This window comes from Pleurodeles waltl, chromosome 6 (genome assembly GCF_031143425.1).
Source record: "Pleurodeles waltl isolate 20211129_DDA chromosome 6, aPleWal1.hap1.20221129, whole genome shotgun sequence".
NCBI classification, from domain to species: domain Eukaryota; kingdom Metazoa; phylum Chordata; class Amphibia; order Caudata; family Salamandridae; genus Pleurodeles; species Pleurodeles waltl.
In genome coordinates, this window is record NC_090445.1 from 282,168,730 (window position 1) to 282,186,202 (window position 17,473).

The 17,473-nt window shown below is 40.9% G+C and overlaps 1 protein-coding gene across 6 annotated transcripts in view; it reads right to left on the minus strand.

Moving 5' to 3' along the window:
• ARHGAP27 (Rho GTPase activating protein 27) overlaps positions 1 to 17,473 on the minus strand; it is a 565,511-nt gene that overhangs the window by 228,356 nt on the left and 319,682 nt on the right. Inside the window, exon 1 of one of the 6 annotated variants that reach the window (XM_069238077.1) lies at positions 14,415 to 14,568. The exons of 4 other annotated variants lie outside the window; for them this stretch is intronic. The gene's annotated coding sequence lies outside the window, so the exon portion shown is untranslated. Of the gene's footprint in view, positions 1 to 14,414; positions 14,569 to 17,473 lie in introns of those variants that run through there. One more of the 6 variants, XM_069238075.1, reaches the window with a different exon arrangement.

Below are 17,473 nucleotides of genomic sequence, written 5' to 3' on the forward strand. Positions count from 1 at the left end.
CAAAATCCACAGCTAGGCACTTTCCAAAAGACACGTCAAATTTCAATGTAAAAATGTGATGTGTCCATGTTGCGTTTCCTGTCGCTGGCACTAGGCCTACCCACACAAGTGAAGGACCTTTTGTATCAGGAGACCTGGAGGAACACAGAACAGAAGAACAAGTGTTATTGCCCCTGGTCTTTCGCTACATTTTTTCCTTCCAAATGTAAGACCGTGTGTAAAAAAGACGTCTATTTGAGAAATGCCCTGTAATTCACATGCGAGTATGGGCACCCCGGAGTTCAGAGATGTGCAAATACCCACTGCTTCTCTACACCTTATCTTGTGCCCATTTTGTAATACAAAGGTTTCCTTGATACCTATTTTTCACTCTTTATATTTCACCAAATGAATTACTGTATACCCGGTTTACAATGAAAACCCATTGCAAGGTGCAGCTCTTTTATTGGCTCTGGGTACCTAGGGTCCTTGTTGAACCCACAAGCCCTATATATCCCAGCAACCAGAAGAGTCCAGCAGACGTAACGGTATATTGCTTTTGAAAATCTGACATCGCAGGAAAAAGTTACAGAGTAAAACGTGGAGAAAAATTGCTGTTTTTTTTCAACTCAATTTCAATTTTTATTTCAGCTGTTATTTTCTGTAGGAAAACCTTGTAGGATCTACACAAATTACCCCTTGCGGAATTCAGAATTTTGTATATATTTTAGAAATGCTTAATTGTCCGGGATCCAGCATTGGTTTCACACCCATTTCTGTGACTACCTGGAAGGAGACTAAAAGCACAAAAAACAGTAAAAATGGGGTATGTCCCAGTAAAATGCCAAAATTGTGTTGAAAAATAGGGTTTTCTATTTCAAGTCTGCCTGTTCCTGAAAGCTGGGAAGATGGTGATTTTAGCACCGCAAACCCTTTGTTGATGCCACTTTCAGGGAAAAAAACACTTCTGCAGCCCTTTTTTACCCATTTATTGTTTTGTTTAAAAAACAAAACGAATTTTTAGCTGTATTTTGGCTAATTTCGTGGTCTCCTCCAGGGGAACCCACAAACTCTGGGTACCTCTAGAATCCCTAGGATGTTGGAAAAAAAGGACGCAAATTTGGTGTGGGTAGCTTATGTGGAGAAAAGGTTATGAGGGCCTAAGCACGAACTGCCCGAAATAGCCAAAAAAGGCTTGGCACCTGAGGGGGAAAAGGCCTGGCAGCGAAGGGGTTAAGGAGGCAATGGCTCATGGAACAACTACCAACTCTCAAAAAACAAAAAAAAATAAAAACTGTTAACTTTTTCTTCACATGCAGTGCTGTTTCCTTAAAAGAATACAGGCTGTACTAAGCTTATTTTATTGAAGTCCAATCAATGTGACGCAAGTAGCAATTTGTGCTCTACTGCATTAATATTCATGAGGTAGGCCAGATTGCGACTCACTCTGAATGATGACCTGTGAAGCAATCTAATATAAAGACGTTACTTTGTAAATTTTTGCTGGATTTGCGAAAAGTTAGTGAACAATTTGTGATGACATTTTGCAAATTCGCTACTAGTTTATCAGTTCCTACATTTACTGTGACTTCTCAGAATTTGGGATAGATAGCAACCAGTTTCAGCAAGAGGCCCTAAGAACTAATCATTTCTTGCGTTCTTCATAATCTCAACATCACTGTTTGTACTCAATTCATATACATTAGCATACAGATGTTTCAAAGAACCTTGGAGTAAAATACTAGCCAAAAAGAAATATAACATTTTGATAACTGATTAATATTTAAATAGCATTGTCAGGCTACGTAAGCATGTTGTTTTTTATTCTATGTAATTTATAGTGCTTTTTTTTATCATCACCATATCCTCCATATATAAATAATTTATTCTATAGTATGATTTTCTTTCTTACCCATGTTGTAGTTACTCATCTTGTTCTTTTCCTGCTGTAATTTATATTGTCATAGTATCCTAATACTCATACTGAATACCATTGCTATTCATTTATTTTCTTATAAGACTAGTAAATAAAAAAATTACTAAATGCATTTTAAAACGAAAGGATGCATTCATAAAGTTAGGCACAAAACTACTGAATTATATTCACGTCATTTGATTCTCCTCGAACTTAAACACACTTTTTTAAAATTCTGCAAAGTCCCCATCTTAGAAAAGATTAAATTTAAACGTAGTGTTAACGATCCCCAAAGATTCTTATTTGATAATGTAATCTGCTCAAGAGTTTGTAAATATGATCCACGTAAACTACACCCCCTCTTCACTCTCGTGCTACACACTTATCACCATTTTTATGGGAACTGCAAATACAGTTGGCCTGCCTTCGGATCTCAACATTTAAAGATTTAGAGAGGTACTATTACGGATGAAATTACAAGATACGCTGAAGAAAATCCAAGTGAAATAGATGTGACTGGCATTTAAAATAGTATCTGTCAAGATCAACTTATGCTAACAAATCTGTTACATTTAATTAAAAGGGGGATCTGACAATCAAAGTAAACAATAATATTATCAATGTTTTATTCATTGACTATCTTGTTCGAGGTGCTACTCAGAAGGTGGTTCTCTAAAATATTCCGCCCAATCTGTACAGCATACATCTAGTCTAAAACAGCCTGATGGACACTGCGTGATTTCAATAATGCACGTATACACTCCATAACCAATTATCCAAAAATTAAATAATAATGAGCATGTATTATGCTGCTTTTGGCCCTTAAGAAAACCTTGATCTGTCTATTTACAAACCAATACTGTACAACTTGGGTTTGACAGTGGTTCATAGGGGCAATGGTCAGATATGGAGCAATGACAACACCCACAATATAGACATTTGGAGGTGGGACATGGACTGATGCAAGGCATTGAGAAAAAATTCAGCACAATAAGTAGAGGGGATGCCCCAAGAAGGGGTAAAAATATGGTGCCCATGGACCGATTACTGAGTTAAAATGATAACTGTTTTGACCTGGATATCAGCTGTAGGAGACGAGCAGTCACATAGACTGGATAGGACCAAGGATTCATGGACTGTCTTAGAGCTCTAGAAATCACTCTGCGCATACTGCTGTATACTAATTTACTTAAAAGAAATAGTTGTCAACTATATGCGGTTTTACATGTGTGAACTATTTCTTTTTCAATTTAAATTAAAACAATTCAAATACATTTAAAAATTAACCCCATGAGATAGTTCCTGCCCAGGAGATGTTGTAGAACACTTCTTTTAGATCTTTGATACGTAGACCCATAAATAAATTAATAGGGCAACCAACACCGAATATTACATTTTTTAACCTTAGATGGCCATATTAATTCTATCCCCAAATGTACAATAGTCATTATTCCTATTTAAATTAAATGTAATTCCTGGTGGCTTAAACTCCATACTGTTTGCTATGGATGTTTGCAGAGACAATTGCCAAACAACTACTTTTCCTTTGAGATATTTATATTTAAAAGATTTCACCTCATTATACAACTTTGTAGCTTTAACCAAATACTGTAGACAGATGATATATATTGCACAAAGTGAATAGTTCTGAGTTAAAACAACACGTTACAGATACCGCTAGTCACAGATCTATATAGGCATTTTATTCAGCACTTATTACTGGAAAAAGCTGTAATACAGGGACTTGCTGAGCATCACACACTTTGAACAAGTGTGAAAGCCACGTGTAAAGCAGAGGTTTCCTAATCACATCGAAAACTCCACCACTAGTCCATATTGTGCATGTTTCATAGCATTTCATTGAGACAGGAAAAGAAGTGTTGTTGGCAAATTCTTAATAAGTCGCTTCAGATTTCTAACTCATGTGCTATGCAAACATTTTATATGAAATCAGTAAAATAGCCATGTGAATAGATCTCATGCTGCTTCAATCTGTGTGTAACCTGCTAGTCACAGGTTAGAATGCTGGTATTCAATAGAGTTTGTCTAAAAGCATACAGTTCACTGCCATAGGAGTCAAAGGTCATGTATTATAACTTCTCTTGTTGTAACTGAGAGAAGGAATGTGTTGTCTATTCTGAAATGATATAGTCGCTACCTATCAGGTAGCGTTTTTATAGCACAAATGGTGATAGGATTGTCATTATGACCTCAAAAGAGTATGTGTAATATCTACAATATAATGCATCACCCTGTGCTTTCAAAAATCCTTTTGTACCTGCTAGCTATAGGTATCAAAACAATACTTTCTAATTGGAAGATTTATAATAACATTTCATATCACACATGGTAGGCGCGGGTCAGCTTTATCAGAAGAGGATATGATATATTACACAATGTTACTTTCAATAACAAATCATCTTGCCTTCCATGGTCAAAACTGAAACTTTATGTTATAAAAAAAACACAAAAACAATCAACCCTCCCTGAGCGTACAAAGCATTGAGTTTCTATAGTACTCAAGTAGAGGTCTGGAATTCCTATAGCCCAATACCCAGGACATATTGTTTGGCGTCAAGGACAACAAGTTTTCATATTTATCTTGCCCTTGGAACAAGTGGGCCCATCCCCTGCAGCACAAACCCTTTGGCTGCCAGTTTACAGGGAAGGGAACGGTCTGCAGTTGAGGTAATACTTGTGTCGATGTTAATGCTGTTTGAACTTCTATTTATGTTCATTAATGCAAATCCTCTATTTTTAAAGGTGAGCGCTTTAAATAAACGTTGCAAGGTCATACTGTGCGCCGGACAGTGGTTCCAGTAAAAAAAAAAAAAAAAGTGTTCACACACGTTTGAAAAGTGTAACAATATGAGACTACGTAGAATGCTCCCAGAATGCTCTCTGGTTAGAATCAAAATGTTTGCAGAAACTTGTAAGCAAGATTGGTGATTCTTTGCTTTTAAAATAAAGTGTTCAGAAAAAAAAATGTAAGTAGGAAAAAAAAGTTTTGCTAAATTACTATTACATTTTCTGTACTATTTCTTTGAAGTATCATACAGTAAAATCTGCTGGTGCTTGCAAGTATTTCCAACAAATATCCATAACGGAAAATCAACGTAACCATTTTCAACAAGATTATGGGAAACATGAAAATAAACAAGCACTGACAAAGCCAACCAATCTGACAGTGGTGATCAGGCTTTTGGTTTAGTCAATGCCAGCCTTGTTTTGACATGGCTTTTGTACCAGTTTAATGTTGGGGGAGGCAGCCAGGCCCTCACCATTGTAACAATCATAGGCAATTTGACCTCAACAAGCAGACATTGCCACAGAAGTTTCTGGTGCAGAACAAAACTCCTTTGTGCGCCAATATGCTCCTTGTGAAAGAGCAGAATTCAATCACTCACAGTAAAGCCAGCCGACAGATGGATGGAAAAAGAAATTGAATTTTAATAAAAACAAAATGTCTTGGTTAACACCAGACCTAATTAGGGGCCCAATTGCTAAACAAAGTCCCGAAAGTTCACACATGGTATTTTTCTTTGCATTAGTGGCTTTCATGAATTCACAAGAATTTATAGAAGTAGACCAGGAAATCGTACTCCTAGAAAATATATGTGAACTGTATTTTAGCATGAGCAAATATGCATGTGTAGATCTGCTCAGGCGAAAATCTATTGAGCGTTTACAAGTTCACTTTCCTCCCCCAAACACTTTTTTCCCCAAACCCGGAAGAACTTCTCTTTCTGCCTTTGTCAGAAGCAAATTTCCAACCTTTCTCAGTATATGAAAAGACTGGAGAAGAGCTGGTGAAAATCCTGAAAACAAGCAAGTTAGTAGGTTTGCACAGACTCTAAGGTGTTCCAGCCCTTGAACTATTGTTTACTGCTTCCTTCAGCCCCAGTATGTAGATCTGCGGAAATGTGGCAAAACAAGGAAATTGCTATAGTAGAGCTTGAAATTGCTAGTATTCAAGCCCTACTACAGTATAATCAGGCTATTATCAGATTTCTTACATAAGAAGTTTGCTGCCATAATTCATCACCGCACTTCATGACACCAAAGGGACAAGTAGATTTTTTTACAGGACAAGTAGATTTATGAAGCAACCTAACCCATGGACAAGTAGATATTTTATTGAATGCCACACCCCTGATCAAGGTTCAGTTCTTCCTCTCTTCTCTCCTCTCCTCTTCAGTCCTTTTTTTCCCCCCACTTCTTTATTACTTTCCCCTTATTTATATATATATTAGAATGCAAGATTTTTAATATGTGCCCAAAACCTGTTCTGATGAACGTTTTGTCCTGTGGATAGTTTGTTGTATCTAACATTTTCATTGAAATGTAATATGTTGATTTCATATATCAAATACAAATATTTGAAATTATTGTATAAAGAGAAAGCAAAAGAGGACAGCTTCCTCAGCAGCCAGGGAAGAATCCCACACACACACCTGAATAATCTCCCATAAAATATTTCAAAGCTACCACGTGCAGGCAGTTACCTCACAAGGACCACAATCCCTTTCCAAGCTTGTCTCGTTCCCCAACAGTGATCATCCTTATGATAAAGTCACTTTACCAGAGGATAACCTGACTGTGTGGAAGAACACCTAACTTCAGCCCACACCTACACCATTGCCAGGGCAATGTGTGCTAGTACGTGCCACATAAGTGCACTCATTCACATAGTGAGCCACTGCGAGTTAACTTGGGGGTGATTAGCTGAAGCTCTTTTCTCAGGTCTCCCACTAATGGAAAGCCACAACTATTCCAATGTACAGTCTTTACCTGCTATGTTCAAAAAAAGCAAAATCTGGGAATATCCGATCTTGAGAGAATCAGACACAACTACAAAATATATTTTTTTTAAATGGAACATAAAAAGCACATTCTGCCTATTTTATTTTCAAAAACATCCCGGGCGCAAATTGAAAATTTGTGGAAACATTCAATTACCATCACCAAGAAGCTCTACTGACCACTCTATTGACTGACACAGAAATATTCTATGTAGAACGGGGCAGGTTACCAAAAAATTCCCAAAAATGAATGGCATTTCAAGCCGAGTCTTATAAACTATGGTGGATTAGGACATATAATGGAATTTCTAGTTCATTACCTCCCATTTTTTCCGGCGACACCAAAAAATGCATGTACAACCCTTGATGCAGTATTATAGGCTATTTCGCACACCCGGGCAAGCAAACAAGCCTTTGCTTCTTAATTTCGGAAATTCCCGTTGCAGACATTTCGTATCTGCAGCACTTGATTGCATTTGAATACGAACTGAAATGCATGTATAAGAGGATTGCTAGGAACTGACCTTCCACACGTCAAAGATTAATAAAAGTGGGAAATTGTCTCCGTGGAACCCTACTGACCAGACTGTGAGAAAACGGTATTCAGAACTATGGTTACAATGCTATAAATGTAACTAAAGGATAACTTCAAAAGGAAGCTATTTTTAGAATTGGCAGCGCTGTTTGCTATCCTCTGACGCCAGACAGTTGGTTTGCATTTCAAATGTGTTTTGCAGTATGAACTGTAGAATTTATTGTTTGTGAAAAGGCACAGATTTCTGAGGCAAGACCCGCCCGAGTTAGACCCACTCGACACGTACGTCAATTCGTCGAAATCCCAGGGTTAGCGGAAGTGACATCACCAGCCCTTTGACCTCCACTTTCACTCACGCACACATACTTACACATACACAGTAATGCACTTATGCACACTGTCTCTCACATAAACACACTCTCACCCACAAGCACACAAAGCATTTTGTACTTCCCTCAACTGCCACGGAAGGACATATTCTAGCTATCTGAACTCCATTTTTATTACAGTAACAGTGAATAATACGTTATTCACTATTAATGCAATAAAAACATTGACAAGAAACAGAAAGTGGAGCCTCAACTGACGTCCATAAGCACCAACTGCTACTGTGCTCCTGGCACTGAATTTCTCACCTCTGGTGCCAGGGGTCATAAAAGACAGCGCCAGGGGTCGCAAAGGGCAATCCAGCGGTCGCAGCTGCAACCCCTGGCGACCCCTACATGACGTCCATGCCACTCGGCTTCCACACCTCACAATTTCGTCACTCTAAGACGACGTGGGCACCTGCGGAAGGAAGTCCTTGTGAACTTGAAGGGGGCGCAATACCATACTGTTCATCCACTTAAGGTCGATTGCACATTTCCTGAAACTGATGCAGATGCGAGCATGGGTGGTGATGGGGGATCTAATTACTTAACCATCTTCACAAATGCATCCTGGAAGGCATAAATTATGTGTTTAGGTAGCAAAACGCCTATGCCACGCTACCCCTTAATTTGGTCTCCCAAACCAGAATTATTTGTGGACAGGCTGGCCCTTGCTCACCAACTGCTAAAGCCTTTCGCTCTTCATAATGGAGTCCTGTTCCACAGAAACATCAGAGTGGGAGGAAATGATGATCGATCTGAGGAGTGCTCTCCTCAATGCCGACAGCAGCACTGCTGCTTTCCTGGGACTTTAAAGGGCAATATACATGCCCCTAGCATAGTGTCTTCTCCATTCCTAAAGCGGTATCCATGCCCCTAGCATAGTGTGTTCTCCATTCCTAAAGCGGTATCCATGCCCCTAGCATAGTGTGTTCTCCATTCCTAAAGCGGTATCCATGCCCCTAGCATAGTGTGTTCTCCATTCTAACAGTGGCAGCCATGCCCCTAGCATAGTGTGTTCTCCATTCCTGGAGCGGTAGCCATGCCCATAGCATAAAGCGTTCTCCATTCCTAGAGCAGTAGCCATGCATAGTGTGTTCTCCATTCCGGTCAGACTTCCAGGGGAGGTATGTATGCAGGTGGCATATAGCATCCCAGAGTCTACCAATAACTAAAAATCAAAGAAAAAAGGCTGATTGAAGTCAGATTGTTACTAGAAAAGATGTTCAACTTGGAGCATAGATTTTTTCTGTCAGTTTACCATGACGTCTATCCCTGAGGCCTCTTGACGTTAGCACTGGAATGTCAACATTGGCTTAACTAGTAGAAAGGACAGACAGCAAACGGCATCCTCTTGAGGAAAATGAGGTGATGAAGACCAGTGGGTGATTACAAATCCCAGCCTTTAGTCAAGTGCTTACTGAGGCTTTCAGGAATAACAGTGTGGGGTATGTCACTAGTCAGATCGTGTGATCATGTGGTGGTTGATATTCCAGAAAGAATGAAAAACAGAAGCACAATCACAAATAGATAGGGTGAGTGTTTAGGTGGTTCATCTGAGGGTCAGTAGTGTCAAGTTTACAGTCATGCCTCTACAGCCTAGAGACCACAATGAATTGGTGTCTTACAAGCACCAACCAGGTGAAGGCTCCACCTAATATACTGGATAAGCGCAGAGTGGGTTATAAGGGCAACAAGAACAGGGCAGAACGAAAAGGAAATGTTTTGGGGCACAATGGCAAAGGTACGTGGAAAGTTGTATTGCTAATAAAGTCTCATTTGCAATATTGTTTCCATTTCTTTAAAAAAAAAAATCTCCAGTAAGAAAAAGACAGAGGGATGAAGGCCCACACGTGGCTTCTAAATTGTTCAATGAATGATCAGTTCAGCAAGGTGGCGTGGTAAATTAGCTCCTGCTTATAATATCTGCTGGTCACTGATTCGAATTTGACAAGGTCAACCTAGCCTTCCCCCCCCTTCAAGGTTGGTAAATTTCTTACCATGAAATTGGTATTAGTAATACCTGAAACAAGCTGCCTCCAACACAGTCTTTTCACACCCTGGAGCCTCCAATTGGATTTATCGTCAATTTCCTTCACTGGTTCTCCTTTTACCTCTCCAACAGACATCAGTTTGCTTCCAATGGTACCTCCAGGTGCCAAAAAACCCTTAGCACCTGCGCAGTTCCCCAGGATTGCAGACTGTGTCCTGTAATCTTCAAATTCTACATGGGGCTGAACCAGCATTAAGACTCACCATGTTGCCAGTAATACACAACTCTACTTGAAAATCTCCTCTGCTTGTACATCCAATGCTTCAAACACTCCATGCACATCATACAGAGCTGTGTGTCTAGCACTTCTGTGAAGTCAAATCCAGCCAACAACAGCAAAGAACAAAATTGTACAAACCTGGCTCAGTTACATGAACACAGATTACTGCGAGCCCCAACTTTCATGGAATGGCAAGTCACTTGGATTCATCCTGGACACCAACCTCATACCTTGCCAAATAACAAAGACTCCCTCAAACGTGTCCCCTTTTCTAAAGAAAGTAATACAATTTCTTCCAGAAAGTGATTTCAAAACCGCTGTTCAAGCCATCATACTCCTACATCTGGATGGTGCTCTATGGTCTCCCAGACTCCACACTGGCACATTCTCTCCAATCTCTGCACCCTACTTCTTGGCACCAGATCAACATGAAACCTGTCTGCAGCCCAAAGTGCTTTGGCTTGATAGAGACTGATCAGAGACTCCGAGTAGGACACAGCCTAAGATAATAAAAAACAGAGCCTAATAACCAGTTTTGTAAATTCCCCATCACAAGCAGCCTCTAGTCCAGGAAACAGTGGACCTGATTCATAATGAGAATGAAAATCTGCATTGCAAGTACTATTCATCAGAAGTACAGGTTTATGATTTTTGCTCACGATTGTACTCACTACACTTAGTAGTATACATATACGACTGATATTGCGTGATTTTTATACATAACTTTTTTAAAGCTGCCATCCATAATGCACAATTATACAGTGTAAAAGTACACACCGTTGAAAGACAGACTAATGTGCAACTGCACACTTTTTTTCTCTGCGAAGAATCTCCTTCCTTCAAACGTACACTAATTTTGCCAGTAATTAATACAAATGAAGAGAATTTACCACAACTCTTTGTTGGAGTAAATCACTTACTGCAAAAGGAAGAGAGAGGAATTTGTGAATGGTCAGACACTTTTTTGTGAGCGTTTATAAACAAACAAGGAAAACCTCCCCATGTTCCTCCCACTCCCCACTCACTGAGTGGGGTTTACTACTGCATAATTTAGCAGATTTGTTGAGAAGAATTACATAGCAGTAAAACCATCTAAGCCCAAGACATATCATTTTGTGTACAGCTGGCAAGGAGCTATTTACAGCCATAAATGTAGGTCTAAGGCTACAAACGTTTTTGTGAATCGAGACCCGTGAATAAAGTGTCTGTCAGGGTCCACTTCCACTGGAAATAAATCACACCCCTAATCATGCAGACCAAGTCATAACTGTGCCAGTGCACTCTTATGAATGTCCACTCGTCATCCTCAGCCCTTTTGTGGTCATTATGTCTGCCTAGGCCTCAAACCATAGAACAGGTCCTCTCCAACCATGGCGATACTCCCTCCCACTCCTCCACTCAGGCGCAGTATCGACGGACTAGCCTGTTGGGATATCAGACTGCGCTCAAAGTGTTAATCTGATAGGCAGTGTCTAATTTGTAAAACGAGGACCACCAGTGCCCAAAGCATTGCTCAGAAGCTGGCGGCCAGCACTAATTAATGTCAGCGCCCGGAATAGCAAGGCTGTGTAGTCCTGAGTCCACTACAGGGCTCTTCAATCGACTGCCATACACTCCCTGCCCCTTTACCTCTCTTGCAGTTTCCTACTTTCTCCCTTGGTGACATTATTCCAACTAATCTCTTCGTCCTTATTTCCAGTTTTGTTTTTCCCTCTCTGGTTCTCAGGAAATGCGGATGAGGAAAAATAACTGCCGGTCCCCAAAAATGAGCACTGGTGGTCCCCTCTGGCAACCACCGGCTCAAATTAAGCACCGCTGACAGTCAGTGTTTCAGCTTTTTTTGTCTGTTTGTGGGCCTGTTTTATGGTCTGGTGGGCCGATGTCTGCTGTGGATTTCCCTGTTATTACCACAAACATTGCCTGAAGCAAGCTCAAATCCATGAAGTCTTTCATACCTTGCTAAACACTTACACAGTGTGTCTTTACAAGTTTATAACTGCCCCAATTGCAAATATGGGCCATGTTTTTTCAGCTATCTAATTCACAAACGTCTCAATGGACCGGCGGGAAGGCAGCACTCCCACCAGCTGTCTTATTGCAATTGCACCTACAGCCGTCATTGTATAGTGCAGGCTTCTCCAACGAGTAGCTCATGAGCTACTTTTAGTTGTCCAGCCACCTGTAAGTAGCTCTCCTTATGCAGCCCAGACTATTAAAATAGAGGCTTTTGTTTGGTTAAAGTAAGATATATATACACATTTATATAGATATACATTAAAATGCATGTATTTTCAGAACTCAGTAGCTGATGTTTTGAGAAAAAAATATCTGACTTTGTGAAATATACTTAAAGCCAACATTTGAGTGATAAACCATGCAGCGCCAGGGAGATTTAGCACTTAATATATTACCTTAGAACACGGGGCATTCCGGCTATGGCTGTTATACATTACACATTTAGAAGCATTTCAAATTGATAAAGCCTCTTTTAAATTACTGTTGCAAACCTGTCTGAGAGACCAAGGTGGGCAATGCTGGCAATTTTGCACGAGGTGGCAACTAATGTAATCTTGTATGAAATATTCATCACAACAGTAATAGCAGTAGTTCAGGATGACATGCTTTGGAAATAGGTAGATCTTATTACAGAAAAGGTGGGATACCCCTGAGATAGTGCCTGGAGCCCTCACTCTAAAAGAAGGCCATAATCAGCTGCCGTGATACAAACAATCAACCATAGAAAATACCACCCTTGCTGAAACTGTATTTAATGCGTGGCGCACACCCAGCAAAGGGGGGTGGACAAAATAACAGTGTTTTTCAATAGGAGATAAAGAACGGAACAACAGAAATGATGGTGGGAGTAGTAAATCTGGAGAAAAACATACTAACAGCAGGTGGAAATGTGTGCAACCCTCTAGCATTCAAAGTCTACTTTGTATCTTTATGCGCACAGTGATTTTATACAGCTGGAGACTGCTGAACCTCTAATAGGTACATCCATGATATGTTATCAATGAGACGGCATGTTATACATGTACAAAAGCACACATTGTCTATAAAAACACGTGTTATACCTATATGCCATCATATACTATCCATGAGAATTAATATCACACCGGTAGTGGGGCACATATTATCGATAATATAGTACATTAGATCTCTATATAAATAAATCCTCATTTACTTTCCCATGTTGATCCAACGCAGAATAATAACATTTCTGTGCAGTGAAATCCAGCACAGGATAAAAGTACACAAATCCACACTGCCGTCACTGTCACACCAACACACCTTATAAGTCACGATAATGCTAAGGGAAAGTACACAAATAAGCTAGAAAAGATCATATAACGCCCGTATACCATCACATATTATCCACAAGGCTTAATGCCTGTACACTATCAAATATTAACAGTAGCACCAAATACCACCCCGGTATAAGGTCACAGATTATCTATAAAATCGAACATTACAGCTTCAGAAAATCGTACATTTAAACATATATAGATAGGATCGCAGCTTACACCTCGTCAAACAGCTGAGGTAGCGCTCACTGCTCTGGCTTGAGCGTGTCTGCGAGTCAGGGGTTCGGATCCCCAAAGCGGCTACGCAGGCTTTCATCCTTCAGAGCCTTATGCATCGAATACCACTGAAAAGCCTAGCAGTGACAACTGCAAATGCAGGGGCTATATAAAAATACAACAATATTATAAGATGAGGAAAGGCCTGACAATAATACAGCTCCTTGAAGCGTGTGTACACCTTCAGCTGACCACATCTTGCTTACAGTTTAGAGTGGCGCTCTACTCGTGTGGATTCAAGCACCCTGACGCTCCTTGGAGGCACTGTGACACTTTAAAAAAACCAAAACTGATGAACTGCACCCTGCAACTAAATCTGCTGTCACGTGACCCCCAAAAAATACAAGATCATCATCAGCGTGTAGACAACTAACTGCAAACCGCTCCTTTTCTTCACCCCAGAACAAATGTAATCAATCATATATAACCCGGCAATGAATTCAATAAAGTCTGAAGTATAAAAGTATGAATCTACCATATTATTATTAAAACTTGCGATTTCTACGTACACGAAGGTCTAACAGTAAACGTATTAACCAAGTGACCTAACTGACCCCATAATTCTATGCCACGCAATGAACAACGTGTGACGACACAGAAGTGGCTTGCAAGATGTGATGACACTACCATTATTTAGAACACTAAAATCAGAAAGAGTGTAATGACGAGGAGGCGAAGTAAGGCAAAAAAAATCACAAGGGATTCATTTTTTTCTCTTTAGACGCCAGTTGTAAAAGGGAAAACTGCACAGGACAGCCTGTCACCATCCCGAGGGGCACCTGCTGCACCCAAGGTGACCGGCGAAGAAAACGGACTACAGTCCGCCGCCCCCACCCGGCTCGCAAACTTGCCTGCGCGCTCGGCCCGCGGTCAGTCTCGGCTTATTGGCGGGCAGATGAGGCACAGATTGCGGCGAGGCGTCAGTCCAATAAGCCCCGGCGGTAGCATCGGTACTTACTCTTGCTGCGGGTCAGGCTCGGGAGGGCTCGCCTCCTGGGTCTGTGTGCGTCCCCTGTCGCTGGGCGAAGGCCGCCTCCTCGCCCTCTCACGGCCAGGGATCCGATCTGCTTCTGCGGATTTACAATCCTCAAGCAGGTAGCTCAGCTGCTCTCATTTGCATAAGGAGTGTCGGGCTCCGGCCCTCCTGGGCGTTAACTCTTTCACTGCAGCCGTCCACCTGATCCCTGCACGAGCGCTGACCTGGGCAGCCTCAAGGGCAGCTGATGGGAAACTGTCACGCATCCCTGCAACCGAGCTGCTCTCCTGAGCCGAGCTCTTCCAAGTCTGATCCCTGAAGCGGCAGCGTCACCGGACATTGTGCAGTACCATAGGACACGAAGAAATGTTCCTTCCTGTCCTTCGCCCAAAACATCAATACAGGTGCCTTCCCCCGTTAACATCTACAAACCACAAAATCCCAATCGCCCTTATCTTTAAAACGTAGGATTTTATAGGGAACTGTGTTTTTCAAGAGCACTGCAGTTTCACTGACTTATGTATTTATAAATTGCGCCTGGTATCTTGACATTAGATCAGTTTCATGAGCGTGTTTTTCAAAGAGAAACACTAAGAATGCTGCAATGTGTGGTTGCAATGTTCCCTGCAGTCTGTGCCATGAAGTCCCAACTTACCAAATAGAGAAGGGCGAGCCAGCCAATTAACAGAGAGAACCAGAGCCGAGCCAAGGACCTAGCCTGGCTCTGAGGGCCCTATCTCGAGCCGAGCCCACAACATATTCTGTCATGTAAATCGTGCAACAGATGGTGTAAAAGTAAGATAAACACACTTTAAAGTTAAAATTAAAATGTTTCCACACGGAAGAGTTTCACTTTAGACCATTACATTGCATCTGCACTGAGCGGCACTTATCAGAAGTGACAGTCTCTAAACGTGATCTTAAAAAATCATGCCCTCACACCTTTCTGGTGGATACCCCTCGTCCCACTCAATACCAATGAGGTGGCCGTCACCTCAGGACTGTAATCACAGCAGGACCCTTCTACAATGCCAGCTCCATCCACCTAAGCCAAGCACTCCTGGGTCCTCTTTTTCTGTTGCCTAGAGAAGGACACTGGGAGATCTCAGCTAAGCTTAGACCATGTTAGAAGCAAGCCAGCTCTCACTTGCACACTGTATGTGGCCTAGTTTTCTATTACAAATACAGACACTGGAGTTTTTTTGAAACATATGCGAGCAAAGTTTTTGTATAGAATATAGACCAAAATTGTGTTTTTGAAGGTACTCTCAAATGTTATGATTGGAGAAAAGGGACCATTAAAACTTGGTAAAGGCTAGCCCAATGTTCCCCAAACTGTGGGTCATGGCAGTTGATTTTTGGTGGGTGAAGTCTGTCCAAGTAAAATAAGAAATATGCCTTTAAATATGTATTTATCTTGTCACATTTGCTGGGCTTCAGACGCAGAGCTAAAATCTTAGGCTATCTCTGCTGACAAGTTGCTGCTTATTTATTTAATGCGAGGATTGGTGTTTACAAACACCTCTCACTTTGCAGCCAGAGAAAGAAAAGCAAAGTGGATTATGTGACAATCTTGCTGGGATACAGGGAGTGTGAAAGGAAAGGCTGTAGGATGTAATTTTTTGTAAATTACAACAAAGTGTAAATTCCTGAAATGGAACTGTACACATTCAGCAGTAGGGACAGTAAACATTCAACAGTTAGGTAAGCAAACATTAAGCACGTTTTTGTCATTCTGATGAAGGAAGGGTCAAAACAAGTCCATACACTTCACTTATTGATGAACAAATGAAAAATATTCACTGTAACCTGATTTTCACACATTATCACTTGTGCAAAATATAGTCTTATCAGTAAAATGGAAGTCTGTGCAAATTTAGTGTCCATTCAGTGGAAAATGTGCTGTATGTAAATCGCCTCTTTGGTGGGTTGCAAAAAAATTGATATTCTAAACATTAGGTCGTGGTTCTAAAAGGTTTAGACAGCACTGTCCTCCCATCATACAATTCGGTCCAGCAGTGAAACAGAGATTGGCCCCTGGTTTTCAGTACCTACAATTCAGCCACTAGATCAGTGTCTCTGTCTCTCCCATTTAAAATTGAAGGTTAATGCTTTGTCTTTTTTCTTCGAGGAGACATACATCAGTACATAGAGTGAAACATATAGATGATAAATCAAGCCTACTCTGGCTTTCATTACATATACTCTGGAGTGTATTCCCATAGGGCACATCACTCCAGACAATTCTGAGTGGACAGGTATTCCTGCAATTCCAAGCATAGGAAAACAGGGCCACTTTTACCAGGTTATTCTCTGTACCCAGGAAAACTACCTGCAGATCTGCTCATCCTTTCTACCTTCTCACCAGGTGGAAAGCTTTGCAGTAAATTCCCCAGAATCGTGATTGTGAATGCAGTAAATGAACTAGTGTTCATGTTATTCCCCATTGTGGGAACTTTAACCTATAATATCCAGATTTGAAGAGGGGATAGAGTTCAGCATCATTAACTCAGGCCCCATATCTCTGAATTACAGGCACCTTTAGGCCCTCAGCAGAAGCTGCCCATTAACAGAACTGGATATTCTGTCTCTCAAAAGTTACATTCCCAGCCAGAGGACTCAAAACATGCATGCCAATACAAATTGGGTCCTGGGGTCTAATACGAAATTATGAAAGGAATTGGATTTACTATGTTGAATCCCTGTTGGTAATTCCTCTTTCCTGGTCAAATTTTGGCTCAGATGTTTCAACTACTTTGAGCAGCTGGAGTCCCCAGAGAAAACTTCAAGGTTACCGCAGATGATTATGAGAAGCCATATTGGTTCCTTAAGTGTTCTTAATAGAAAACACGATTTCTGGAGTGCCATCCTCAGGAGCCGGGTGACTGCACTGGGTGCCCAGGGATACCAAGAGCAAGAGGCCCATTTCATTTGTGACACCTCCACCCACGTCTAACTCCTAGCCAACAGTGCCTTGTTCTCATTTAACATTCCAGGTAATATTTTGATTTATTAATGTATTTGTTTGTTTCAAATTTTTA